General features: G+C 40.4%; 1 protein-coding gene across 1 annotated transcript in view; it reads right to left on the minus strand.

Annotated features, from left to right (window-relative positions):
• The window catches only part of aff3 (AF4/FMR2 family, member 3), a 194,360-nt gene that overhangs the window by 161,681 nt on the left and 6,311 nt on the right, over nt 1-26,368 (minus strand). Inside the window, exon 2 of the mRNA XM_048533102.1 lies at nt 20,480-20,549. The gene's annotated coding sequence lies outside the window, so the exon portion shown is untranslated. The remainder of the gene's footprint in view (nt 1-20,479; nt 20,550-26,368) is intronic.

Raw genomic sequence — 26,368 nt, forward strand, 5'->3', positions numbered from 1 at the left:
CAACCATCCTTATTGGTACTATTCTTGCAAATGACCATTTGATGGATTCCTCTGTTAATACTTCCCATTAGAGATGCTGCTAATCAGTCTATAGGACTTGGTACATTTAAATTAAAATGTGGACCCTCAGTAAGAAGCCCACTTAAATTAATTAAAGTTAATAAGCCAAAGCTTAGAAATAATGGTCCTAATCTATGCCTCAAATTTCCAACAGAAAGTAACGTTGCATGCAAGTTGGATAAGAAATGTTTGAAGGAGGCTTAACAAGCAAGGAAAACTGGAGCAGAAAAAAAGCATTTGAAATTTTGTTTCAGGAGACAAGGTGTTAGTGTTGTTACTGTTTTCTGAGAAACCATTAAAAGAAACCATGAAGGTTCACCAGTCCTTATCAAATCAGGAAGAAACTCAGTGGTGTGAATACTATAGTGAGTACTCTGGACAGGAAGAAGAATCAGCAAATGTGACATGCTAGCATGTTGACAAGATATTACAATAGGGAGTAAAGTGTGCTAACCATGTAAAGGAAGTAAAGAATGAACTAGAAATATCAGAACAATGGTAAAATGAATTCAAGACAAAAAGCTCGAAAGTTACTTTTCAAACAATCATTTTGGAAAATTCAGGGATACTAAGTTTTGGATAGTATCATGTCTTAGCTCCAAAAAAATTATTGAGATGATTTATAAAGGCTGTTACAGAATAATGAATCAATTTGTGGGAATAGATAATGAAAATTATGTTTCTGATATTGATGTGGGGGATGCATTACCTATAGAGCAACACCCCTACAGATTCAATCCAAAGAGATTATCTCAGGTCAGGGAAAATATTAAGTTCATTTTGGACACTTGCATCATAAGATTGAGTCAGAATAGCTGGAGCTCACCTATTGTGATAGTTGGGTCATAAAGATTTGGCACTGATTATTGCAAAGCAAATGTGGTAATGAAAGTGGACGCATATCTTACACCAAGACTGGAAGATTGTATCAAATAAATTGGACATGTCTGATTTACAAAAAACACCTTGCAAAAGGGGTGCAAGCAGATTTCTTTAAATGAGAGAGCTGAAGGTATCTTACCTTTTTAACATTCGTATAGTATATTGTACATAATTAATCAATGCAAAATCATGCCATTTGGAATGAGAAATGTACCAGCAATATTTCAAAGTTTAGGCAATAAAGTAATTGACAGAAAGCATAACTGTGGCATTTACATCAGGAATTTAGATGTTTTTGGCCAAACCTGGGATGAGCATTCATTCCATTCGACGGAGTATTTGATCATTTACGAAAAACCAATTTGGTCATAAATTTTGCTAGAACTTTGCCAAGGAAAAGGTGATTTCTTGGGACCATACTGTGGTACAGGGCTAAATAGCATCTAGTGAAGCAAAAGTATTGGGTATTTTAAATTTTCCTGTTCCCAAAACATGAAATTTGACATTATGTTAGCATTTGTGGATTTATTGCATGCTTGTCCCAGCCTTCAGCACTGTTGTTGCTCCCTTAACAAAGCTGTGGATAAAAAGTAGAAAATTTGAATGGACACCAGAGTCTTTGAAAATTTGGAAGATATACTGACAACAGTACCAGTTTCAGCCGTGCCAAATTATGCAAGGCCATTCAACTTAGCTAATAACATACGTTTGGGGGTTATTTTACCACAAAGTGATGAGATGGGGATTACAAAAGCAAGTCAGTTATTTTTCAAAGAAATCGACCATTTATCAACTAAAATATTTAACCATTAAAAAAGAAAATATGGCAGCTTGTTCTGCATTATTCAATTTGCAACAACATGGAAGAAATTGTTATCCTTTGATTTTCTTAGGAAAATTTCAGGACAAGCTTCAATGAAGCTCCATTCCCCAACTGCATAATTTAAGAATTATTTATGTGTCTGGAAAATAATCATTGCAAACATTTTATTGAGAGCACATATTACAGAAATTGTGTGCAATGTAACAATGTCTGCTGTGTAACTCAGTTATAAATAATGTTAACGTAATTATTGTTAGTATATTGCAGAATTAGTGTTAAGATGGCTTTTAATGAAGTAGACCATTCATCTCGTTAAGTCTGCTCTCCCCCCATTCAATGTGATCGTACTTGATCTGACGATCCTCAATTCTACTTTCCTGTCTTTTCCTGATAACTTTTGATTCCCTGACTGATGATAAATCCACCAATGTCTGCTTGAATATACTTGACAACATAACCTCAATAGCCCTCTGTGGTGAGGAATTCCTCGAACTTTCTGAGAGAAGCAATGCCTCCTCAGCCCTGTCTTAAATGAGCAATCATGTATTCTGAGATTATGCCCTCAGGTCCTTATGCAATACTGAACAGTTACTAGGCTGAAGTCAGAACTGAAAGACATAAACTTGTTGTTTGCTGAAGCCCAACAGGGAGGTTTTATTTTATAGCTGCACTCCATAAAAGCTCAATACCAATCTGAACAAGTTTACAGTCTCATTAGTGTGACTCACCAGTGCTCATGTGACTCACCTCTTAAAAAGACTTTATCTCAACATAACTTACACCAACTACAATATATAACAGTACTATACTCTTTCACAGGGGGAGCAACCTTTCCTCAACTATGCCATTAAGTCTGCTAAGAATCTTTTATGTTTCAAAAAGGTTGCCTCTCATTCCTCTAAATTATAATGTTTACAGCTCAACCTACTCGACATCTCCTCATAAAACAATTCCTCCAGATCTGGAATAAAACAAATATCTGCGGGTGCCGAAGATCTGAAACAGAAACAGAAATTGCTAGAGAACCTCAAGAGGTCTGCCAGCATCTGTGGGGAGAAAGCAGAGCTAGCATTTCTGAAGAAGGGTCATTGGACTTGAAACAGTAACTCTGCTTACACGACACAGATGCTGCCAGACCTGCTGAGTTTCTCTGGCAATTTCTGTTTTTAAGAGCAAAGAACAATACAGCACAGGCCCTTTGGCCCTCCAAGCCTATGCAAACACATTTTGCCCTTCCATATTAAAACTGTCTTCACTTACAGGATCTGCACCCTTCTATTCCATTCCTATTCATGTATTTGTTCAGGTGCTTTTTGAAAACTGCTGTTATGTCTGCTTCCACCACCTCGTCTGGCATCAGGATCCAGGCACTTACCACCCTTTATGTGAAAAACGTGCCTGACACATCTCTTTTAAACTTGGCCCCTCGCACCTTGAACCTGTGTCCCCTAGTAATTGATCTCTTCACCCTGGGAAAAGGCCTCATACTTTCCACTCTATCTGCGCCATTCACAATCTTACAAACTTCTAACAGGTCGCCTCTCAATCACCTGCATTCAAATCCAGTCTAGCAAAGCTTTCTTCATAGCTAAAATGCCCCAGACCAGGCAACATCCTGGTAAACCTTTTCTGTACCCTCTCCAAAGCATCCACATCCTTTTGCCCTAACTAATGTTCTATAAGTCTGCAGCATAACTTGTCTATCCTTATACTCAATGTCCCTCCCAATGAAGGCAAGCATGACATAAGCCTTTTTCACTACCTTACCTACCTGCACTGCCACCTTCAGTGATCTGTGGACCTGCACACCCAGATCCCTCTGCATATCAATGCTCCTAAGCGTTCTGCCACTCACTGTATAATTTCCACCTGTACTTGATTTTCCAAAATGGATGACCTCACATTTGTCTCGGTTAAACTCCGTCTGCCATTTTTCTGTCTATGCCTCCAACTGATCTATATCCTACTGTATCTTCTGACAATCCTCCTCACTATCAGCAACTCCACCAATCTTTTCAACATCTGCAAACTTCCTAATTAGACCAGCTACGTTTTCCTCCAAATCATTTCTGTAGGTCATGAACAGCAGAGGTCTAAGTACTGATTCCTGTAGAACACCACTAGTCATAGCCCTCCATTCCAAAAAGCATCTTTCCACTGTTAACCTCTGTCTCCTATGACTAGTCAGCTCTGTACCCATCTTGCCAGCTCACCCTGATACCAAGTGGCATCACCTTTTGTATCAGTCTGCCATGAGGAACCTCATCAAAGGCTTTATTGAAGTCTATGTAGGCAACATCAACCACTTTTCCGACATAATCATCTTTGTCACCTCCTCAAAAAACCTGATCAAAATGGTGAGGCACGACCACCTACGCACAAAACCATGCTATTTATCGCTAATCAGTTCATTTGCTTCTAAATGCTTACAGACCTTGTCCCTGAGAACCTTTCCAATAATTTCACTGCCACGGAAGTGAGTCTCACAGACCTGTAATTTCCTGGACCATCCCTGTTACCCTTTTAAACAATGGGATAACATCAGCTATTCTCCAGTCCCCTGGGACCTCACCTGTGGCTAAAGAGGACACAAAGATGTCTGTCAATGCTTCAGCAATTTGTTCTTTTGCCACTTTCAATATTCTGGGATAGATCCCATCAGGACAGGGGGACTTATCTAGCTTAATACTTTTCAAGATGCACAACACCTCATCCTTTTTAATAGCAACTTGGCTAAGAAACTCAACACTCCCTTCCCCAAGATCATCCTCCATCAATTCCTTCTCCTCAGTGAGTACGGACACAAAGTATTCATTTAAGACTTCGCCTACTTTTTCTGGCTCCATACAGACTCCCTCCCTTGTCCTTGAGTGGCTTTCTTGGCTACTCTCTTGCTTTTAACCTATGTATGAAAAACCTTGAGATTCTCCTTAATCCTGTTGCTAACGACTTCTTTTAGCCCTTCTAATTCCTTGCTTAAGTTCTTTCCTACTTTCCTTAGAAACTTTCAAGGGTTTTGTCAGTTCCCATCCTCCTAGACTTTATATATGCTCCGTATCTGGTATCAACGTGGTGAACCTCCTCTGCACTGCCTCCATTGCTAGTATATTTCTCCTTAGTTAAGAGGCACAAACTGTTCACAGGATTGCAGGTGTCATCTGACTATCGCTGTGTAAAGTATCAGTTGCCCTTGAAATGTGAAGTGTCGACTCTGTTTTATGTACCGCTGCCACCGTGTTGTGTTATCAATTCGTAACACATACATACCAAACACGATGACAATGACTGGTAATCTAAAAAAAGGATTATTTTTGAAGAATAACCGGATTCCAGGAGAGCACTTTGAACATAATCATTAACACTGTTACAACTATGGTATAGAGCTGGATGAACACAGCAGGCCAAGCAGCATCATCGGAGCAGAAAAGCTGACGTTTCGGGTCTAGACCCTTCTTCAGAAATGATTTCTGAAGAAGGGTCTAGATTCCTAACCCTATCACAGTTCCTATTATCTCTGCAACAATTATATCATGTGTTAACTTGTATAATTTCATATGATGTATACCACGCCATTTACATATTCATCAACATTCAGAACCTTAACATTCAATACCATTACTATTGATGAATCCCCTACTATCAACATCCTGGGTTACTTTTGACTAGAAACTGACCTGAAGCAACCGTATAAATTCTATGGCTAGAACAACAGTTCAGAGATTAGGAATTCTATTGTAAGTAATACACCTCCTGTCTCTCAAATGCCTATGGGGACTGTTATTGAATACTCTCCACTGGACTGGATTACAGCCTCTCCAAAAACACTCAAGAAGCCTGACACCATTGGTGACAAAGCAGACTGCTATATCAGCAATGTCATCGTCAATATTGTCTCCATTCACCACCAATGCTCAGAAGCAGCAATGCACACTGTCCATAAGTTGTATGGCAGTAACTCATCCAGGATCTTCCAACAGCATCTTCCAAAAGTGTTCTTTATCACCTAGGAGGACGAGGGCAGCATCTGCGATGGGACAGACACAGTTAACATTTTCAGTCCAGTGTGGCTCTTCTCAGAACTGAAAAGGGTTGGAAAATGGTGGTGTTTATATTTTTGACAAGGTCAGAAATCGCATGACACCAGGTTACAGTCCAACAGGTTTATTTGAAAACACAAGCTTTCGAAGTCTTACTCCTTGTCCAGGTGTTAGTGAGAGAGTTCGTATCAGACACAGAATTTATAAGTAAAAAATCAAAGGGTCACACCGTTGATCAGGATGTACTAAGATGCTGTTAAATTTTTAATCAGTTAGAAGGTTTTAATTAATTAATATGTATATGTAAATCCCTGAATTCCTTTCAATTTCCTGAAAGAGAGAACTAAAGGTTTTATCGGTGTAAAGAAGTGGTGACATTTTAGGTCAGACAATGCATGTTGGGTGTGAGGCAAAATTTAGAATCTGTTTGTGTTTTGGTTTGGAGCCAGACTGGTTTTATTTCTAAAGTAGTAATTTATAAAACACGATTGACTGTCTATAAATTGAGTACTTTTTTAACAAAACCGAAAGTATCTGCAAATACACATTCACCCCATGGATTCATATGTGTGAGTGCATGTCTGTGTATGTGTGTGTGCTTGTGTGTGTGTGCGCGTGGATGTGCATGCAAGTGTGTGTGGGGAGAGAGAGAGAAAGAGTGTGTGTGTGTAGCAAAGAGGGTGAGTGTGTGTGTTTTGACAGAGATGGAACAGATAGTGTGGAGGTTCAGTGCAAAAGGCAAAGGACTATTAATTCTGATGAAAGACAAACAACAATGTAAAATGGGTGTATATTGAATTGTGGAAGAGAGAAAATAGAGCCACTCTGCTGACAGCAAAGTAAACAGAACACAAAGAAGTCTAGATCATAGGAGAGGGAGAATGAAAGGGGGCAGAGAGAATGTAAAACAAAAATGGAGGACCGGCAACATGTGGTTAGGCTGTGAGGTTGAGGAATTCAATATTGAGTCCGAGATGCTGCAAAGTGCCTTAGCAGAAAATGATGTTCATCGAGCTTGTGTTGTGTTTTGTTTCAACGTTCCAGTGACCCCAGGTCAGAAATGTTCAATGAGAGCAAAGATATTTATTAAAATGCAAAGCAACTGGGAAGTCAGGGGTATTCCAACAGACAGAGTGAGGTATCCCATAAAGTGGTCACCTAGTCACAGAACAGATATTCATGCTGCATAGTAATGCTGCTGACACTTGGACTAGGGCCATAACAGAACAGACCACAGACCTCTCTGTGCTGGGATTTCAATGCTCTGCTCTGGTGAGGCCTGGCTGTATTGTCCAGAAGAATACGTCACCCTATTAGTGTAAGAGAGAGAGAAAAAGCTCATGCGGATTAAGAATGAGTTAGTGTCAGTGTTAATGGGAGAACAGTATAGCACAACAAAGCTTACTGGTCACAGTACCAACCCCATTGCATGCACATTCAGCTCTCCACATCCCCACATGAGCAGTTGTGATCTTTCCTTACCAAATATAATACTTTCTCTTTGAAAAGAGTGATTTGCGTAATGTGCGGTATCATCTCTCCAAACCCCTACAACACCCATTCCCCTCGCCCACCACTAATGGTCTTGGCCCTCACAGTCCAATTATGGATCAATTATTTCCTGCAATGAAACAAGAGAGCAAAAACAGAAGTTACTGGAAAAGCTTAGCAGGTCTGGCAGCATCTGTGAAGAAAAAGATCAGAGTTAACGTTTCGGGTCCAGCGATCCTTCCTCAAAACTAAGGAACCCAGTTCTGATTTTTTCTTCACAGATGCTGCCAGACCTGCTGAGCTTTTCCAGCAATTTCTGTTTTTGTTCCTGATTCACAGCATCCGCAGTTCTTTTGGTTTTCAAACAAAAAGAAAGATTGGATATGATGGATGGAAGAGTATTTAGTAGTGATGCAGAAGCAAAAAAAGGGGTAAGGTATCCCCAGTGTGTGAGTGAGTAAGAAACTCAGAGGGCAGAACAGGTTAGTTATCTATGAGGCTGATGTCTGTGAGAGTACAGTGAACACGATCATGGAATAGTGAGAGTTAGAGGCCATGAACCTTGGTGATATGCGTGTGCGGGGCAGACTTAGTATGAATGGTGACACTGTGACAGTGATACAGCAGAGAGAAGATTGTAACACATACCCTTCTAGAGTTCAGATGATCATTGACCTTCTCCAGTAGACTGCTGAGAGTTCTCTCACTCAGGATTCGGCACTAACATGGGCTTCTACCAGTTTCCAATTAGCATGGCCTTTCTGTGTCATTTGGTCTGGGATAACAACACTGGATTACAGTGGAAGGCTCAGTCCCTAGCTTACAGCCTATAGAGTGATGTGTGACTAGGCTTTAAAGATGGTACCAGTGGCAAGAAAACGGGGAGAGCCAGCAGTGAGGAGCAGTTCTGCCTCCTCGGTTGCACAATTACAAATGAAGGGTGTGTTGTATAATAAATGAGGTGAAGATTGTCTTCAAGCCATGGACCTCACTTGCCAAAACACTTCCACTGAAAATGGATAAAACCAACACAGAGTTTGTTTCATAAATACCTAAACGCTCCTCTAACCCTTTTTCATTGATTGAAAGATGGTAATGTGGGGTAAGATAAGGCCCCAAAGTCAAAGGGTCTGCACTCGATTACTAGAATCAATGATGGATGTCTGTGCCTATTACTCAGGAAGAAGCCATAATGTCTTGTGAAAGACAGAAGAATCATGAAGACTTGTTCTGCTTCTGGTGGCTGAGCAATCTTTTACTCTGCATTTGTACAGCTGCATAAAAGTAGGTATTTTGAAGGAAAATATTATTGTGGCATTATGGACCTGAGATAATTATCAGAATTATTTACAAGTTTAGCACCATTTCACCCTGCAAACCAAAGAAATCAACTAAAACCTGAAATGTGCTTTTTGGCAGATACAGTTCCCAGATGAATAGCATATTTTTCAGGATTTAAAATTAAAGCCATATGTGTTTTATATTGTGCCAGAGAAAATGTCTAGGCTAGATCTGTCTTTGAAGAATGGTTAGCAGTAGAAAATAGTGAATTTGAGGTCATTATGACCTTAAAATTCAGTACACTGTACACATTACAAAATCAATGTGACTAAGCTTTGTTATAAAACAGTACTTTTGAGTTACCTTGTAATGCTTTCGGAATTGTGTCAATGCATCCAGATAATGTACTTGAACAGGCAGCTCAATAATCTTGAATATTTTACCTGCCACCATCAGCAGGGAGGTGGTACAGATATAACTGACAATTAAAAACAGTGGAGCACTGCTCCATTGCTCACAATGCAAAAATACATGAAATTAATTCACTGCTCATATACTGGTACCATATTTATAATTGGATTATATAGTAATTGGCGGTGCTAGCAATATTTCTGAGGTTCACATACCTGAGCCTGGAGCAATGCATGCAGAAGGACAAAACTGGGTTAGAGAACTTGTGAAACAATTCTCAAACTGATTTCATATTTTGTTGTTTTAGCTGACAATTATTTTCTGCTTCAGTCCAGACGCCTGCTCTGGGCAACCAGAGGTCTTAATTAAAATGTAAAAGTAATGCTGTGGATGGTTTTACCCCAATTTGTACACTAGTTTAACTTTAAAATTCATAAATCTCTATTCAATCCCAGAGCCGCAGGATCTGGCAAGACTGGCTCCAGGAATGTCTGAAGATACATAAAAAAAAGCTCTGTTTCAAGTCCCCGGATGAGAGGATCTTTTTGTTGCCTGACTTTCTGTCAGATTTTCCAGTTCACAACTTGTTTATGTCTCACATCTTTGGCCTTCTCTCACTCTCTCAGCTAGCTTTGCCTGTTTATTATGGGATTATTGCTCCTACTTTAGGAAGAATAGTTGAGGGTGGTAAAGGAGGTGGAAAATCAGGGGCCAGAAGTAGCATAATCTCTTGGGGGCCAGCAAATGTGAACATATATAGCAGGCCCTCAAAGGTTGTGTCATATCTAACAAACAGGATGGGCAGATCAAAAGTGAACTTCCTAGTCCTACCTGGTGTTTTCCAAGCAGTCTGTTTCAAGACTCTTCTGATCATAAGACTACAAGACATTGGGCCAAAAGTAGGCCATCCTGTCCATCAAGTCTGCTCTGCCAATCAATAAAGATCAGGTCTGACCTGAAAATCCTCAACTCCATTTTTCTGTGTATTCCACATAAACCTTCATTCCCTTACTGATTAAAAATCTGTCTGTCTGATCTAATGACCCAATTTCAGCAGTCCTTTGTAGCAAATAACTCCACAGATTCACAACACTTGGAGAGAAGAAATTCCTCCTCTTCTCTGTATTAAAGTTCCAATACCTCATTTCAAAATTAAGCCCCCTGCTCCTGGACTATCCCACAAGGGAAAAAAATCTTTACCCCATCTACCCTGTCAAATCGTCTAAGAATCTTACATGTTTCAACAAAATGTTCTTTCATTCTTCTCTCTTCCAGTTGGTACAGGCCCAAACACTTAACTTCTTCCTCAGAAGACAGTCCCACCATACCTGGTATGAGCTTAGTGAACCTTCTCTGGACTATCTCCAATGCAAATATATCTTAGGTTATAGTCAACGTTCAGCTTGTGACTGATCACCGTATTGCCATAAATGGCTAGATACTCAGGAAGCTGCCATCATACACTGATAGTCTACTGTCTATTTGTTCCTGTGAGCAATGTGACAGGATGGATGCAGAGATGGTGGAGAAAAGTCCGGTGCAAAATCATCACAGCCCAGCACCACAGATAGAATGAAAGCCAGAAGTTCAACAAGACCATTAATGAACAAACTGTAAGAGTGGCTGCTCGTTCAAATTAATTAGTTATTTTTAACAAGGTAGAAACAATGATTGGCATTAGAGAAGTAATTTATTTGTAAGAGCTGATATTGAAAACATATCTAAAAGGAAACAGTAGCCATAGCTACTTTTACCAGTGATGGGATGTATCTGATAAGGATAACACAATATCATCACTGTACCACAAGGAAAGAACAGCCTTCTCAAAAACTGTTGAGCTGGTAAGGTTCAGATTTGATCACTCAGTCTGTATATAGGAATATATCACTATTCCTTCACCATCAGTAGGTCAAAATCCTGCATTCACTCCCAAGGTTATTGTGGGTCTATCTACAGCACATGGACTGCAGCGAGAGGGCAGCTCACCACCACCTGCACAAGGGCAATTAGGGATGGGCTGTAAATGCTGGACAGCCAGTGATACCCATGTCCCAAGAGTGAATGAAAAAAGGTGTCAAATTAGCAAGACTTCCTTGCTATTGCTCCTGATCCTTAATGTCTTTGTTCTTAATGGATGAAAAGTGAAATTACTCAGCGATACACAGTTTCTTCTTGTTATGAAGATTTTACAATGGAGAATAAAGGATCATCGCATTGGGGAACAATGTTAATCTCATTAAGAAGGTTAAAGTGGGCTAATGTAGAAAGGAAATAAGCGTTTAGCCATTTTGGATGCTTCATCATAGAAGTGGCTTTTAAGTCAAAGAAAATGTCCTATGTGAAGACAGTTGGGACACCAAGACTAAAGGAAGGTTGCAAGATTCAACAGGGATTTTTATAAATTCTGCAAAGTTTTGATAAAGTGAACACAGTAAGAATATGCCCTCTGATTGGTGAATTGCTCATGAGGAATCGTCAGTTTAAGGTCATCAGTAAGAAGATGAGTGGAGACATTAGGGAAAATATCCTTAAATGGAGGGTTGTTCGAGAATGAACTGCTTCACCATAGAGAATGGCAATCATTGATAATATGCCTTAACTATTTGTGGAAATATTGGATAAATGCTTGAAACTGAGGAAGTCAGAAGGCAATAAGGAGAGGGCAGTGGGATTAGTTTTGGACTGCTGTGACGGAAAGCACAGAGATGATAGCTGAATGCTGTGTTGTATACTTCTATACAGCAAGTCTTCACCTAAATTTGTGCTTGTGTTCTTGAAATTCAAGATTTTAAGTGAAACTGAAATAATTCCACAGAGGCCAGTATCCTGTTATCAAGTCACTTATTATTTACACGTGGAGAGCCCTTAATACTGATTCAGCTCCCTTGGAGCCAGATCCCAGAGCAAACAGGATGTCTGACACTCATGTTCTTATCTGTCAGCCAGGGCTCCCTGAATGGACCCAATTAACGGCCCTAATCAAGAAACTCATGTTCTATGAGGTCTACCTTGCTAACCTTGTTACTACATCCCTCCCCTTCTGAGCCTGAGGATATAAGCCATCTCCTCCTGGATGCTTTAGCATTGGCGCAAATTCCTCCAACTTTCCCTCTGATACATACAGTGTATAAGGCACAATACCTCAAGTCTCGCAGGGGAGCATCTCAGAAGAAATTCATTCTCTTCTTCAGGTGGCAAAGGCATCGATGTGGTGAAAGCTGCCATCTCCATCACAGATTCTGAGGGTATTTTCAACGCTTCACACAGAGGAATAACCCACAAGTTCCAGAACGGTTAGAAAGGTTGTTGAGGAGCTGAGGACATTTTCCTTCTGCCCCAATTGTGAATTTGCAGCTTTCATGTGGTTCACATGCTTGTTTAGGACCATCACACCTACTCAAACTTCATACACCACTGGACCTGACCTCACATTGACTGTCCCACTTACCCATGCAAGGCCATTCCCATGGTTCCTACACCAAACTTCATCCCCTGAAGTAAACAGTCTCTCTCACTTAGTGGAGTCATGTGCTCGGCCCCGACATTCCTGAAGCCGTTTCACACTCATCCCAGGTCTACGATGATCAGTTTTTTAAACTCTGCTGGAGGCATCCCTGTAGTTGCATGAGGGGTGACTGAAAATCAAATAGGAACCGGGACACTTTGGTATCTAGTGAAGCTGGAGGCTGTTTCTTTAAGCCTGCCTTCAAAGTTTGGACTTCTCTCTCTGCCAGATCATTGGATGATGTCTGGTATGGAGTTGTCCTTACATGTCAAATATCATTCAACTTTAGGAAATACTCAAATTCCCTGCTGGTAAAACAGTGGCCATTATCTGTGGCCAACACTTCTGGGAGTCCATGTATTGCAAAAGTTGCACCATGTTTTTCCATCATCATTCCCACTTTTGACAAATGAACTCTATAAACGTCCACCCACTTTGTAGTCCATAATGACTGTGAACATTGAGTCCATGAACAGACCTACATGGTCAATGTGTAACCAAGTCCAGGGTTTACCTGCTTATTCCCACTAATGTGGAGAAGCTGCTGGTGGTAATTTGTGTCCTTGTTGGCACTCTGGACACTGCCCCACCAACACGGCTATGTCTGCATCCAATTCTGGCCACCTAACATAATTTCTCGCCAACATCTTCATTTGGAAACCCCAGAATGACCCTGCTGGAGTTCAGCCAGTATCTGGCAGCAGCCTACGCTTGGCACAATCACTCTTGCTGCCCATAATAATATACACATCCATAACAACACAAGCTTTTGCATGGCTAATCCACTGAACCTGCTCATCCCTAGATACAATGGGGAATTTAGCATGGCCAATCCACCTAACCTGCATATCTTTGGACTGTGGAAGGAAACCAGAGTATCCAGAGGAAACTCAAAGGGAATGTGCAAACTCTACACAGATAGTCACCCAAGGGTAGAATCAAACCAGGGTCCCTGGTGCTGTGATGCAGCAGTGCTAACCACTCAGCCACTGTGCAAATCCTACTGCTCTTGCCTCTGGAGTTTCTGTGGTAGCCGCTCAACATTGCTGTTCTTGCTGGGCCTGCCGACAATATTATAATGTAAAATTGAATTAATGATTACAGCATAGCTATGAAATAAATTAACATGCGCAAGTTAAAAGGACAATGAAGATAAGTTGTTGTGAGCAATAAGTGATTCCTAGCTAAGTAACAAACACCCACTAAAGGTCATGAAGTTATTTTAGAAATGATGTACAGCCCCAGTGATATTAACTGTCAACCTTTGTTACTTTTCTGTCATAGTATAGGGTTCCCAGAAGTAAAAGAACAGGCACTGTTATGGTCTGGAGGTGAATACAGCAACAGAGCTTAGCTCATATCATATTTATGCAGGAATTCGCTCTACTCAGACTTCAAAATAAAATATATGATCTTGTTCATAGGCTCGATGTAAACAACAGTTAAAAACACACTGTTGTTCATCCCTGAGAATATTCAACTGACAGGTCTCTAACTTAAAAGAAAATAGATCACCATAGAATAAAATCGAGAAATTCTGTCTAAATACAGCAATTTATGCATCATTTGAACAAAATGAAAGATACTATTTTGCTCTATCTAAATTCATGAGTTCTTTTCCATGGCAGCATGCATTGTATTTGAAGTGGATTGATCTATTTCTGATAAAGCTTTGCAAGATGTGATTTCTCTGGTGACCACATTTAATTAGATGTTAAATAAAGTGCTTATCTTTCTGCTCCCAGAGTTGAAAGCATCGTATCTTTGGCATTGTAATTCTTGGATTAACTGGGTAATATTAGGCAGATACAAAATTTACTTCTGCAGCTTTGACATTTCTTGAGTCATTTCTGAGCAATAAGATTTGTGAACTGTGTGATATGTTAGGCAGAAATTCCTGGGGAAATCATTGAAATGTTGGCAAATGAAAATTAAAGAGAAAATAAAAAGTCTTTTATTTTTACTTGCACGTTCAAAGGAACATATTAGGTTTATTTTAACAATTACACATGTGCTGGTGTTAAAAAGGCAAAACTAAAATATTGGAAACTGAACTGTAAACCAGAAAAATTTTAATACAATTGCACAGCATCAGCAACTGAAAAATATGGGTTACTTAAAATTCAGAAGAGGTATTTGCATCACAAATGTTCTTCACCTATAAAGGTAGAAAAATTCCTGTTGCTCATTTACACAATTTTCTTTTTTAAAATATTATATGTCAAATGTAGAATTCTTTTTCTCCACGGTTTAGTGGGAGTAATGGCCAGTGAGGTGATGAAACAGGATAAGAAGGAAAAATCTCAGATTCTCAACATTGAGAAAAACTCATTCGATTTTTCCCCTGGAGTCTTAAATAGCAACTTCAGAGGCTCACTCTTGAGTGGTAACTAACTTATTTGGGGTGGCACAGTGGCTAGCACTGTTGCCTCACAGCGCCAGGAACCCGGGTCCAATTCCAGCCTCAGGCGACTGTCTGAGTGGAGTTTGCACATTCTCCCCATGTCTGCATGGGTTTCCTCCGGGTGCTCTGGTTTCCTCCCACAGTCCAAAGATGTGCAGGTTAGGTGGATTGGCCATGCTAAATTGCTCATAGCGTTCAGGGAGGTGTAGATTAGAGAGGGATGGGTCTGAGTGGGATGCTTTGAGGATTGGTGTGGACTTGTTGGACCGGAGGGCCTGTTTCCACACTGTCGATTCTATTTCCATGTACTTAGATGGCAGTCCACATAGCCTGAGGGGAAATGGACAGTTTAAGTCTGGGGAATTTGTTGTACTGGGTCACTCGGGAATGGTCATTGTCTTGGGGCATTGCAGATAGTAGGGTGGGACCTTATAGTTAGTGGGAGAGGACTGGGAACTCTGGAAGGAGAAATTTAAGTAAATCATGGTATCTTCAGTCGCTGCTTGGGGCAGGCGTAGTGCCAACAGGGGCACGGGACCTTCCAGAGAAATGGGCTCTGGGAATGAAAAGGCCCCATGTGACTGAATGATTTCTTTGAATAGCTTTTGTAATTCTAGGTCACCACACTGATAAATGAGCATGCTCTCCACAGTTGATGATTCCCAAATGACTTTGAAGGAGCATTTCAGAGATCTTTTCTTTGAGGGAAGTTGGAAGAACTAATTTTTCATTGCACAGTAGAACAATATCTCACCAAAGGTACTCAAGTATTTTCTATGTTCAAAGCAAGTTTTATAAACTATACCACCAAGTCATTGATTTGGCCAATGTCTATACAATATTGGCGGTGTTGATGCATTCCTAATCTTGTATCTGCTCCTAATAAGTTTGCTGCAGTTTACTTCAAGCTCTGTTCATAGTGTCAGATTGAATGTAAAACTCAATATCTTTGATGAATTAAATATCCCATCATGTAAGACCAGCAACATATAGCTTTAAGAGTACATCTATTGTTTTTTGAAGTTTAGCTTGTACATAAACATTTCATAAGCAAATCTCATCAATCCTAACTGAAATTGTTGTATTCTCGTAGGCATTCTTTTGAGTTTCTTCTTGCTAAGTAAGGACACTAAGGGTGTGTCTCAATAAGCACTTTCAGACCAATGATTTAATCTGAGAATTTCTTCATCAATGGATATGGGATTTTTTAGATGTATAAAGATATAGGTTTAACAATTTTCTCAAGATAATACTGTGTTCACTCTTCAATCTCCCTCGGCTTCTAAGCAGTTTTCAGTAATCCTTTTCAAGGTGGCTCTTGACCTGCTGTTGATTAACTTCTTTGACATTTTTAATGAGATTCAGGTCAGTGAAGGATCTTTTTGTCAAGAGTGATCATTCTTGATTATGCAATAAACACAAGTTTTCTATTATCTGTTTTCCCTTTTGATAAAGATTTCTTATTAGTGTTTTATTAACCGAGATTCATTGTCCAACAAAACTGCTACACTGTCTTCAGTGTCTCAATTGAAATTCATAAGACACCCATTAACATAAATATCTGTGTGCTAAACTGTCTGATCAGAATCATGATCTCAATAAAGAAGACTTTTCATTTATCTTCAAATGAAAACTTTAAAACTTTGCTCACAGTTTAGCATGGGAGGTGCTTTTTTCTGTCTCTTCAGTATCAGTGAAACATCTTCTGGAAATTAACTTGGGCCCATCCTTAATTGCCCTTAAGAAGGTGTTGGTGAGTTGGCTTCCAGAATCACTGCAGTCCACGTACTATTGGTAGGCCTACAACTGGGGAGGCTATTCCAAGATTTTGACCCAGCAACATTAAAGGAAAGGTAATATACTTCCAAGTCAGGTTGAATGGAACTTACAGATGGTACTGTTCCCATGTATTTGCTGCCCTTGTCCTTTGAAATAGAAGTGGTTGCAGATTTGGAAGGTGCTGTCTGAGGAGCCGTGAATTTTTTGCAATGCATCTTGTAGATTGCACTCACTGCTGCTACTGAGTGTGGGTGGTATAGGAATGAATGTTTGCAGATGTGCAGTCAATCGAGCAGGCTGCTTTGTCCTGGAAGATGTCAAGCTTCTTGACTGTTGTTAGCACTGTACCTATCGACAGAAGTGGGAGTATTCAGTCATACTCCTGACTTGTGCCTTGTGGATAATGGACAGGCTTTTGGGAGTCTTAAGGTAGTGATCCACTGCGGGATTCCTAGCCTCTGATCTGCTCTTGTAGCCACTTCACAAAACAATGTATACACCACCTGTTTTGAATACAGCTTGATAGTTCATCATCTTTGTTGGTCTGAAATGTTTTCACGGTTATGTTTTACTATACTACTGTAATATTAAAAACAATGAAGTGAAAATGAAAATGTATTTTCGCAAATTCATTTAATTGATCCGAATCATGATGTGGTAATGGTAGTACATATTTTAATAGATGTTCGTCAAACATATACCTTACACAGCTCACTCAAAAGAAGAAAATGTGAATTAAATGAATTTTCAGAAGTGCAATCTTCTTGGCTTCTCTTTACCCATGTCCTTGCTTGCAGTATATTTTCATTTTACTTGTGGACATTGTAGAGAAAATAAAATAAAAGAAAAAACTGAGCACTAGTACAAACCACAGTAATCCCATGAAGCTCTGTGAATTTGACAGATGGCTTGGATAACAAAAATATGAGTCAGACTAATGTCTGTCCAATCAGATACTAAAAATTCATGCTCCCTTGACACATGAATACTTGGATCACAGGAGAGAATGAAATCAAATACATTTAAAATATCAAAAAGATGAGCATCAGTCTGCAACAATAACTTTCATGAAAACTATTCAGTGCATAGAGGCAATTTCATTTATGCATAGTTGCAAAGTATTGTCAAGTAAGAGCATACATGAACTAAAATCAGCAAAAAAATTATACCTTTTGCAAATTGAAGGTATTTCTTCATTCACCAGCTGAATCCAATGGTTCTCAACTAAGAGTCTTCTGTGCTCAGGGGCCATATGTGTCAAAGAGTCTGCAAAATCTTTAGATTGCTTCTAAAATTATTTCATGTTGGCTTCCTGTTGTTTTATACTCAATGATCTCTTGGTGGGGGGTGTGTGTTACAGTTGATGATACAATTCCCACAAACTAATTAGCTTTCTATGAACGAATGTAGTGGTTAGGAGATTGACAACCTCCACCCTTACACTCACCAAACATTTAGAAAGTTTTCTGACATATTTTGATGTGTATAAAGAATAAACTTTGTTTATTTGTGCATTATAGCTTGTTGCTCAGATGAGTGAAGGATGTAATGTTGTTGATACAGGTGTATCTTTGCTTTCAGCACCCTGTGGTGCTGTGAGACAGACTCCAATAATCAGTCAATGTCACTCTTGGATCAGCTTATTAACTAAAATGACCAATTCCCAATTCTATTAGACCAATGCAAAAGCTCTTACATTTTCACTTGCTGTAATTTTTTTGTTGTTGCGCTATTTCAAACATTTGATTTTAATTCTACATAATAGGCTAATGCCCATAAAATAATTAAGGTCAGAAGTTAAAACACCAGGTTATAGTCCAACCGGTTTATTTGAAATTGCAGTCTTTTGGGGTGCTGCTTCTTCAGGTGAAGTAACTTGATATGCTACTGGGCATTGGTGAGACCACATCTGAAGTACTGTACGCAGTTTTGGTCTCCCTATTATATAAGGATCTGCAAGCAGTGCAGATTTCTAAGATGAAGGTATTATCTTATAAAGGAAAAATTGGACAGGTTCGACCTGTCCATTAGAATTTAGAATGGTGAGAGTGATCATATTGAAAGACATAAGATCTTGAGGAGAGCTGAGAAGAGTTGCTGAAAACTTCTTTCCCCTTCGGCAGAGACTAAGGGACATGGGTTTAAAAGAAGGGGTCTCCCATGTGAAACAGAGATAAAGAGAATTAGTTTCTCTCAGAGAGTTGTTAGGCTGTGGAATTCTCTTCACCGGAGAATCGTGATGATTGAGTTGGATAAATTCTTGACAAAGGGAATAAAAGTATGTGTGTGATAGGGAAGAAAAAGCAATGACCCATTCAACCAAAAACAAAAACAGAAATTGCTTGAAAAACTTAGTAGGTCTATCAGCACCTGTAGAGGAAAAGCAGGGTTAACATTTCAAGTCCAGTGACCCTTCCTCAGAACTGATAGTAGTTAAATAAGTGATGATGATGATAGAGGTGGGGTGAGAAAGGATAGAGGGAGACTGAGTCCAGAGAGAGTAAGAAAGTTAGCTAAACAAACGTAACTTTGGTTGATAGTAAGCCAGAGAAGAAGAAAAGCTAATAATGGAGGTAATGAGTGAGTAAAAATGTGTTGTCTGTGCTAAAAGCAGTCTAAGTCATGACAGGGCCTGTGCTGTGGGCTGGGTAAAGGACAGAGAAGAAGGTGTTCAGGTTGTAAAATGATTGAACTTGATATTGAGCCTTGAAGTGTCCCCAAGTGGAAGATGAGATGCCATTCTTCCAGCTAGCGCTGAGCCTCACTGGAGCACTGCAGCAGGCCCAACATGGAAATGTTGGCATTGGAGCATGGTGGGGTGTTGTTGACAAGAATAAACCTCATTACTATGCCCAGATTGATCTCCTTAGCCAATGGCATAATAAAGGAAAATAAATTGCTAATTTAAACATCACCCTTTTAAATTCCATACATACACACACAAACAGACACAAAGAAATTTAGCAAGACTCAAATAATATGAAAAACAGTGAGGAAAAATATGTAAAGTCCAAAATAAAAAAAAATGTGGTCTCTTACAATTAATGTAATGTATCAGTGGAGATGTTCAATGATGGAGTTCACTCTCGAAGTATGAGATTTACCATTTTTAACATCTGATGCATCTTTTGTTTAAATCAGTTATTTAAATGAGCAATTGACAATCTAAGTATTTATCTATTTTACTTTCTTCAATATTCTCCTTCCTTTCATTCTTCTCAAAGTATTTGCCCACCAAACTCATAAGGAACAATTTTCATGATCAGTCAGTTGGCAGAACAAGAACAATGGCTATCCAAATGCTTCAGTGAGCAACTTATGAGATTCTAAGACAATCCTGCAAATGTAGCTTTTGAGTTACTAGCACAAAACATGCTCCCTGTAAGGATTGTAATGAGGTCAGCCAGCTCATAGATTATGAGTTCCCTGATTGGGGCTGTTAGGCTGGTCCAATCAGGGACCCCTGGCTGATTATAGGTCCTCACACAATTACCAGGATAGCTCCAGCAGAGTTACTAATGGGGAGAGGACTCCACACAAGGTTAAACCAGAAATTCCCAAACATGGCGGGGGCAAGTTATAAAGGGTGTTAGGAACACCAATGTCGGTCAGTTCTGAGGAAGGATCATGGGAGCCGAAATATTAACGCTGATTTTTTTGCATCACAGATGCTGCCAGACCTGCTGAGCTTTTCCAGCAACTTCCGTTTTTGTTACCAATGTCGGCCATGTGCCTCCTCTAAGTGAGAAAGAACAATTTACTCAGGGGACGAAGTTTGGTGCTGAAACCACAGAAAAAGTCATTACCTGGGTAAAAGGGAAGGTCGACATGAGGTCAGGTCCCATGATATACAAAGGTCAGGTAGGTGAGGCAGTCCTGAAAAGACATGTGGATCACATGAAAGCTGCTACTTCACAAATAAGGCAAGAGCAAACATAACTGGCTCCTCAGAGTAGCCAGAAAAGCTATTAGAATCTGTGGGTTGTTCACTTTCATCTAACGTCAAAGAAACCTCAGACTTCAAGATGGACGTAGCCGATGTCACAGCCTTGATACCATTACCACCTGAAGAAAAAGAGGAATTTCTTCTGAGGCACTCCACGTGCAAGAGGTAGACTACAGTCTGGTACACAGATTTGGAGGAACTGGACCTGCAGTGAAAATGTCCCAGGAGAAGCTACAAGTATAAGACCAGGCCTACATCCCCAGACCTGGCAAGGAGGGATATAATGATTAGAATGAGGTTGGCCAGGTAGACCCATTGAGTATGAGTTTGCTCACTGTGATTGTTAACCTGGGCAAATCAGGGAGAAGTGGCTGCCAGAAGGTAAAGGGATTCTTCTCACTATAGGGACTGGCTCTGAGCTAGCTGGTCAGAGTCCATGTGCTGTGCACATGTAAATAAAGAGTGACTTGGTGACAGGATACCAGCCTCCATGAAGCTATTTCAACATCTTTTGAATGCAAAAGCCAGTACTGGGATGTTGTTTCTGAAGTAGGGTAATAGGGCTCAAAGTTTATTTTCTTCCTCTCTCTACAGGTGCTGTTGGGTCTGTGGATTTCTCCAGCACTTCTTTTTTATGTCACTGGAATTTAAACTGTTTCTTTTGTCTGCATGCAAACTTCCATAAATAGCCACATCAATGAAAATATGTGGACTTTTCATATCTCTTGCTTCCTCGCTCTGCAAGCTAATAATATGTTCCATTATCACAAGAATCACCATGAAATTAATTTATGCTGGTCATAATTTAGCAGGATCTTACTTTATTACAGCATTGGGATGAAGTATAAATTGAAAACTGCAGAGATTTTGGGGCTGTAATTCTACTGGGAGGAGGACATTCTCAAGTACAAGACCAATACATGCATGGCCAGAACTTCACCGTTGACCCTGAAAGGTTCATGGGTTCACTCTGAGGCCTAGTAATTTTTTTAATACTGCAAGTGATCAATATCACTGGTATCAGAGCAAGGGCACTAATGGTAAAGAGGCTACTGATTTCTTTCGAGTAGGGATTTTAATATTCTACAGAGCATCATTTGCAAGATAGATGCAATGAAATGACTTTTGAAATATGTAGCAATTTTCTCTTCACCTGGCAGCCAACAGATCACCAGGGCCTGATATTCTTCATCCTAGAGTACTAAAGGAAGTGATCCTGGAAATATTTGGAATGTAGAAGTGCTTATTTTCCAAACTGCTATGGCCTCTGGAGTAGTTCCTACAGAATGCAGGGTGGCAAATGTAACCCTACTATTTACAAAGGGAGATGGAGGGAAAAATAAAATCAGAGAATTACAGAGCAGTTAGTCTAACATCAGCAGTGATGGAAATGATAGAAGTTATGATAAACAATATTTCAACAGAATATTGAAAAGCATTTCCAGGATTGGATAAAGCTAGCATGGATTTCTGAAATGCAAATCCAATTTAACAAGTGTAGATTCTTGAGGATGTAACCAGAAGAACGTGTAACGGGTAACTTGTGTTTGTGATGTACTTGGATTTTCAGAAAGCTCTTGTTCAGGACTCTCATATGAAGTTAATCAGAAAGGTTAAATTGCATTGGATTGGGGATTGGCTGTCTGACAGAAGGCAGAGAGTTGGGATAGAACATAGAACATAGAACATAGAACAGTACAGCACAGAACAGGCCCTTCAGCCCACAATGTTGTGCCGACCATTGATCCTCATGGATGCACCCTCAAATTTCTGTGACCATATGCATGTCCAGCAGTCTCTTAAATGACCCCAATGACCTTGCTTCCACAACTGCTGCTGGCAACGCATTCCATGTTCTCACAACTCTCTGCGTAAAGAACCTGCCTCTGACATCCCCTCTATACTTTCCACCAACCAGCTTAAAACTATGACCCCTCGTGCTAGCCATTTCTGCCCTGGGAAATAGTCTCTGGCTATCGACTCTATCTATGCCTCTCATTATCTTGTATACCTCAATTAGGTCCCCTCTCCTCCTCCTTTTCTCCAATGAAAAGAGACCGAGCTCAGTCAACCTCTCTTCATAAGATAAGCCCTCCAGTCCAGGCAGCATCCTGGTAAACCTCCTCTGAACCCTCTCCAAAGCATCCACATCTTTCCTATAATAGGGCGCCCAGAACTGGACGCAGTATTCCAAGTGCGGTCTAACCAAAGTTTTATAGAGCTGCAACAAGATCTCACGACTCTTAAACTCAATCCCCCTGTTAATGAAAGCCAAAACACCATATGCTTTCTTAACAACCCTGTCCACTTGGGTGGCCATTTTAAGGGATCTATGTATCTGCACACCAAGATCCCTCTGTTCCTCCACGCTGCCAAGAATCCTATCCTTAATCCTGTACTCAGCTTTCAAATTCGACCTTCCAAAATGCATCACCTCGCATTTATCCAGGTTGAACTCCATCTGCCACCTCTCAGCCCATCTCTGCATCCTGTCAATGTCCCGCTGCAGCCTACAACAGCCCTCTACACTGTCAACGACTCCAGTGGGATAAAAGGCTCTTTTTCGGAATGGCAACCGGTGACGAGTGGTGTCCCGCAGGGTTCAGTGTTGGGACCACAGCTGTTCACCTTATATATTAATGATCTGGATGAAGGGACTGGGGGCATTCTGGCAAAGTTTGCGATGATACAAAGATAGGTGGACAGGCAGGTAGTACTGAGGAGGTGGGGAAGCTGCAGAAAGATTTAGACAGTTTAGGAGAGTGGTCCAGGAAACGGTTGATGAAATTCAATATGAGTAAATGTGAGGTTTTGCACTTTGGCAAAAAGAGTACAGGCATGGACTATTTTCTAAACGGTGAGAAAATTTGCAAATCAGAAGTGCAAAGGGATCTGGGAGTGTTGGTCCAGGATTCTCTAAAGGTTAACTTGCAGGTAGAGTCCGTAATTAAGAAAGCGAATGTAATGTTGTCGTTTATCTCAAGAGGGTTGGAATATTAATGTAGCGATGTGCTTCTGAGGCTTTATAAGGCTCTAGTTAGGCCCCGTTTGGAATACTGTGTCCAATTTTGGGCCCCACACCTCAGGAAGGACATACTAGCCCTGGAGGGTGTCCAGCGGAGATTCGCATGGATGATCCCTGGAATGGTAGGTTTAACGTATGATGAATGGCTAAGGATCCTGGGATTGTACTCATTAGAGTTTAGAAGGTTGAGGGGAGATCTAATAGAAACTTACAAGATAATGTATGGTTTAGAAGGGGTGGACGCTAGGAAGTTGTTAACGTTAGTCGGGGAGACTAGGACCCGTGGGCACAGCCTTAAAATTAGAGGGGGTAAATTTAAAACTGAAATGAGACAACATTTCTTCAATCAGAGAGTGGTGGGCTTGTGGAATTCATTGCCGCAGAGTGCAGTGGAGGCTAGGATGTTGGATGCCTTCAAGGCAGAGATCAACAAATTCTCAAACTCAGAAGGCATCAAGGGCTACGGGGAGAGTGCAGGGAAGTGGTATTGAAATGCCCATCAGCCATAATTTAAATGGTGGAGTGGACTTGATGGGCCGAATGGCCTTACCTCCACTCCTATGTCTTATGGTCTTGTGGTCTTATGGATAGGAGGTAATGTATCGGTAATGATCGAGAACTGGTTGGCAGGCAGGAAGCAGAATTGGAACAAATGGGTCTTTTAGCAAGCGGCCAGCAGTGACTATGGAGTACTACAAGGATCAATGCTTGGGCCCCAGCTGCTCAGGATATATATTAAAGACCTGGGTGAGGGAACCAAAAGCAACATTTCCAATTTTGCTGATGCCACAAAACTGGCCAGGGTTATGAGCTGTGAGGAGGATTCAAGGAGACCCAAAGGCGAGTGAGTGGGCAAACACATGGTAGATAAAGTACAATATAGTTAAATGCGAAGTTGTACATTTCAGTGTGAAAAACAGAAAGGAAGAGGATTATTTAAATCATGACACATTGAGAAGTATGGATGTGCAAAGGCGCCTTGATGGTCCTTGTACACCAGTCCATGAAAGTAGACAGGCAGATGCAGAAAGCCACTAAAATGGCAAAATGGTATATTTGCCTTGATTGCAAGAGGATTTGAGTTCTGACAAAGGATGGCTTACTGCAGTTTTGCAGCCCTCTGTGCTGCCTAGTCACCTCCTCAGGGCACCTCCCCATCTTCGCTAAAATCATTCGTTCTCATTTCATGTGATACCTGTCTCTCTCCTATTGCAGAAGGAAAACAGGCCAGAGTGAGGCAGACCTTCCTGTCTCTGACCACCCTGAGCAGCTGACTGACCATGGTCATGCCCATCAGCTGGAATCAGTGGCTGCCTTTCATTTATTATTCCTGAACCCAGACAGAAGGCTATCTCCCTTGATTTGACTGATACCTTTCGACAGCCATTAGAAGTTTTCAGGTTTTGTTTCTGTGCTAAACAGCAAGGCAAGATAAAAAATGATATAATCACTACTGAGGGGACAATCACAAAAGGCAAGGCAATGCCATGCAAGGCACATATGTTGTGACCAATCAGGTAGGCCCAGAGTGAGCTAGCTCTGTGGCAATGAATGAAGAGCCAAGAGATGCAGCTTGGTCCACACGAAGAGATGGGTCCATGTCTCTGAATGTGCAGTGTCATGAATACAGTTGCCAGTGTACCACTAACTCTACAGCATCAAAGTGCAGAAGCATCAGGTAAATGGACTGGAGATGGACCATGATGGTTCTTAGAGGTTGGCACATGTTGGATGATAAAGTCCGGTGATGAGGGGTGCATGTGGCCAATGCCCATAGAGCTTGCTTTGAGATGTCGATGCCAAGTGTCCAGATGGAGGCACTTCAGAGCAAACAATGCACCAAAGTCACTCGTTACCCTCGGTGAATTTCATGTTGAGAATGTTAGCTTGTCCGGCACATTTGGTAAGATAGAAGCTGAGTATTAATGAGGTGACTTGCACCAATAATAAAGTGTTTATCATGTTAGAATCCCCAATAATTGGCAACTTGCTGTTGCTAATCAAGAGACTCACCTCATCGCTTGGCAGATCCATAAAAGATGCAACAACATTGAAATAGGCCTCAGCAAACTTCTCAACCAATTCTGCTACAAATCCCGCCTTAGTTACATCACTCGGACCCGCCTAAGATTTCCCCATAGCATCTCAACATAACATAAGCAAAAATTTCATTAAAAATGTTAATATAGTACTTTTGTTAAGATGTATATAAATTATGAGTATTTGTAATAATTGTCACCTGTACAGCATTACTATTCTTTACCCTTTTGCTAGTTTGATATTTATGGGCCTATATTTTTACAATGCAGATTTTTAAAGATTTGCTTTTATATAGAATTTTACCTGACCATAGGGTGTTCCACAATACTTTAAATGCAATGAAGTGCTTTTCAAGTCACTGATATAATGTAGGAAATACATCATTTAATTCATACACAGCCAGTTCCCACAAACAGCAATGAGATAATGCATGGGTTATAAGTAAATTGTTGTTAGCTGAGGCATAGATGTTGGTAACACTCCATGGAAAACTATTTTTCTCTTATTTGAATCATTTCATGGGACCTTTTATTTTCACCTGGGTGAGCAGTCTGGCATCAGTTTAATATCTAATTCAAAAGAAGGCATCTCCAAATGCCTTGAGTGGAAACTGAGCATAGAGTTTACAGATTTAGAAGTCAGATTGCTGCAACTGGACCAGGGCTGATGCCTTCATTAAACGAA

This window comes from Stegostoma tigrinum, chromosome 6 (genome assembly GCF_030684315.1).
Source record: "Stegostoma tigrinum isolate sSteTig4 chromosome 6, sSteTig4.hap1, whole genome shotgun sequence".
In the NCBI taxonomy this organism is placed as follows: domain Eukaryota; kingdom Metazoa; phylum Chordata; class Chondrichthyes; order Orectolobiformes; family Stegostomatidae; genus Stegostoma; species Stegostoma tigrinum.